This window comes from Anguilla anguilla, chromosome 12 (assembly GCF_013347855.1).
Source record: "Anguilla anguilla isolate fAngAng1 chromosome 12, fAngAng1.pri, whole genome shotgun sequence".
Lineage (NCBI taxonomy): Eukaryota > Metazoa > Chordata > Actinopteri > Anguilliformes > Anguillidae > Anguilla > Anguilla anguilla.
In genome coordinates this window covers 1,822,296-1,825,617 of record NC_049212.1, presented here as the reverse complement: position 1 = coordinate 1,825,617, position 3,322 = coordinate 1,822,296, and the positions used below count along the sequence as shown (strand labels likewise).

At 39.6% G+C, this 3,322-nt stretch overlaps 1 long non-coding RNA gene across 1 annotated transcript; it reads left to right on the top strand.

Moving 5' to 3' along the window:
* Positions 1 to 348: 348 nt before the first annotated feature.
* LOC118209258 lies at positions 349 to 3,084 on the top strand. The gene is made up of 3 exons (XR_004761691.1): positions 349 to 470; positions 638 to 713; positions 2,911 to 3,084. It is a non-coding gene; the product is annotated as an uncharacterized LOC118209258 (long non-coding RNA).
* The last annotated feature ends 238 nt before the right edge of the window (positions 3,085 to 3,322 follow it).

Here is a 3,322-nt window from a genome sequence, read left to right as displayed (position 1 = left end):
CTAAACTCGAAGCACAATTCCATTGTTTTCACTCAAATAGCAATTCTAAATCACATGTTTGCAAAACTGTAAGCACAAATCTCAACATTTAGCACACTTTGTTCACCTGGAAAACACTGGCCTTCAAAATTCCACACCCTAATTACCAATTGGTCTCACTCACTTCTCACCTGTTCAAACTCGATTGGCAAAACACTTCAATCCTGTGTCAGAGCATAAACGAGGCCTAAGGTGATCTCTACTGTGTTGGGGAAAAAAATGGAGCAGCGTAGATAACAGAGAGGAAGAGGAAGAGTGAGAGCAAGAAGAGGAAGAGGAAGGCAGGCCAATATTTCTAACGAAATCCGTGCAACTTTGGTTGACCTTGTACTCAATCATGGCCTAACAATGACCGAAGCTGGTCCAGTCCAGCCGAATTTGAGCCGCTTCACGGTAGCCTTAGTTATCTGGGCATTTAGAGATAAGAATAGGTAAGTAACCACTTAGGTAGTCTTCTATACTCTCTACAGTAATTACAGTAATGTAACTTTCTGGTTTCTATGGATATCTACAGTGCTTAGAGAAATGTATAGTGTAATGTTGTTTTGTCTTACATTTATGAAAAATGTGTAACTTATATTGTATATACTTTTCACAGAATAGAAAGACGACCAGCAAGAGGTGGCAGAGGCCGGAAATTTACAGATGAGCAAGAGACCACCATAATCAACATGGTGCTGGCTAGTAAATATTTGCTTTGTTACCTTTTTGTATTTGTGCACTGATTTCATGATAACATCCCCAGAAAGACAGTCTAAACATTTTCTTACTGTAGTGTTTTTCATTTTACTTATCAGTGCAATTACTGTATCAGTTTTGCCAAAATAGGTAACATTTGTGTATTCTCAGAACTCTAACAATGTTGCAGTATCAACTATAAGTTTACAGTATGACTCTGGGAAGCTGGATTGTGAGTTTAGCCCAGAGACTGTAGGTTTAGCCGAATTGGAGCTCATTGGATAGAAAAACTGTAATTGATGCTCTGTATCATACGATAGCTGTGTGTATCATTTTGGTGGAAAGAATCAGTTTTGAGAAGAGAGAACATGGTTTTGAATGCATGAATGCATTTTGCAAGAGATTTGTATAGTTTTGGCAAAATGTTAACTGTTGCTGTGCTTTGTGTGTAGAGTTTTGAGAAATTGAGCTATAGTTTCAGGAAACGCGTTTAAACAATTGAGAAAAACTGTAAATTATTGGGAAAAACTGTAACACACTTCTAACAAAACTGTAAACATTGGTCTCTACATTGTTACTATTTTGCCAATTGCCTTTCCACATTGACACGTGAAAACACTTTTAGATAATGAGTTCACTTACAAATCAGAGCTTGAGCACTATAAATAGGCCACAGGTAACCGTTTGGTTTGGACAACAATGGAGGCCAATATTGGACAGAAAGTAAGAAGGGTGAGAACTAGAGGAGGGCCAGACCCACAAAGAAGGCGAGATTTAGCCTAATTTTTTTCTGTTATTTTTTTTCTAGTAACACAAATGTTTTTGTTTTCTTCTACTACGCTTTTGTTATAGTGAGGAGTGTTTTTTTATTGATAGTGTGTTATGTTCGGAATACACATCCATACTTTACACATTTGGATACCTGTGTGTATGTGTGTTTACTACACAGAAAAAGCAAAAGCCACAAGTGTTTTTCATTTGTACTACCAGTGCGTAGTTGGTGCTTCATGTGTTTATTCAAATGATGGTTTGTGTGTACTGTATTGATGCAAAAACACAATTTTTTAAAACAGTTTGAAGAGTTTTGCAAGAATTGTTTGCTTTTGCAAGAGATGTATAATGTTTTGCTGGTTTGGTGTAAGGTTTTGTGGTTAGTGTGTAGAGTTTTGCAAAAATAGTCTATAGTTTCAAAGATAGTGCCTAAGCAATCAGAAAACTGTGATACATGTCAAATGAGCATGAACTGCTGTGGATCGACAGAAAAACAGTAAATTCTATCTAATAAAATCTTATTAAATTTGTGTGTGTGTGTGTGTGTATGTCTGTGTGTGTGCATGTGTCTGTGCATGCGTGTGTGTGTTTTGTGTGTGCGTGTTAGTGTGTGCGTGCGTGCGTGTGTGTGTATGTGTGTGTGCACGTGTCTGTGCGTGCGTGCGTGTGTGTGTGTGTGTGTGTGTGTATGACACAAACTCAGCCCCCGTTCTGCTGATTGTTGTCTTGCAACATGAAACTAGTTATAGCATTGCTGGTGGGTGGGGGTTCTGCTATCTCTGTGAAGAGGACTGTGTGTGTCAGTCTGCAGGCCCTGGAGCCTACAGCCATGTCAAAGCTGCCCGTTTAGGCCCAAAGAGACTCTGGGCCGATACCATTGATTGGCCTGTCTGTGGTCGGGGTCTATGGGGAATTATGGGGAAATCCATATTTTCTAATTAAAGGAGTACTTTGCAGTTACCAAAGTCGGGTTTGGTGGGTGGCAGTAAACAAGAGCCTGCCCCACACAACTGCCGATATCGAGCCGTAAACAGTAAATAATCAAAGCGCAAACCCACACCCAGCAGCCTTGGGAAAGTGGACCAAGTTGTTCTTTCACTGCTTTGATTCAGTATCTGATTTTTCCTAATGTACAATTCAAAGTATTAGCCTTCCTTCTTTGCTTGTTCTTTTAACCCATGCGACAACTTTATGTGTTATCATCGTCATATTTTGCTTTATGTTTCATGTTAAAGTGGACACACAGATTGATTGAAAGTTGGAAATAGACACCCTCACACTTATAGAGAGGCGTAAGTCAGGAAATGTTTCTCTGCACACTTTAAGTGCTTCTCAATCAAATTTTTAATCAAGCAACTTTTATTAATGTAGTGCATTTTGCAAAGGATTCATCACAGTATACCCTGGCCTACATCCCCACAGACGGAGCCTGAGGTGACAGTGACGAGAAAAAACTCCTTGGAAGACTTCCAGGACAGAGACCAGTAATCCATACATGCATGAGTAAGACCAGGAAACTAGCCACCCCAAAAAAAGGGGTCACAACTGCTGCAAGTAAAGATTGTCCCCCCATCATGCGCAATGCCTGCACACTTCTCTGTATCTGGAGTATAACTGATTATAAGCTGCACTGAATAGGCGCATTTTCAATCTGGAATAAATGTTAAGACTGTGTCTCATTTCCTTTCCATTTCCATTTCATTTCCTTGCTTGTTTCAGAAGGTTATTCCATTAGGGGAGCTCTGTACAAAAAGGTTCTACCACCTGTTCTTTGGAATTCTTGGGAAACCTAAATAACCTGCACCTTCAGAATGAAGCATTCTCATGGGCTCGT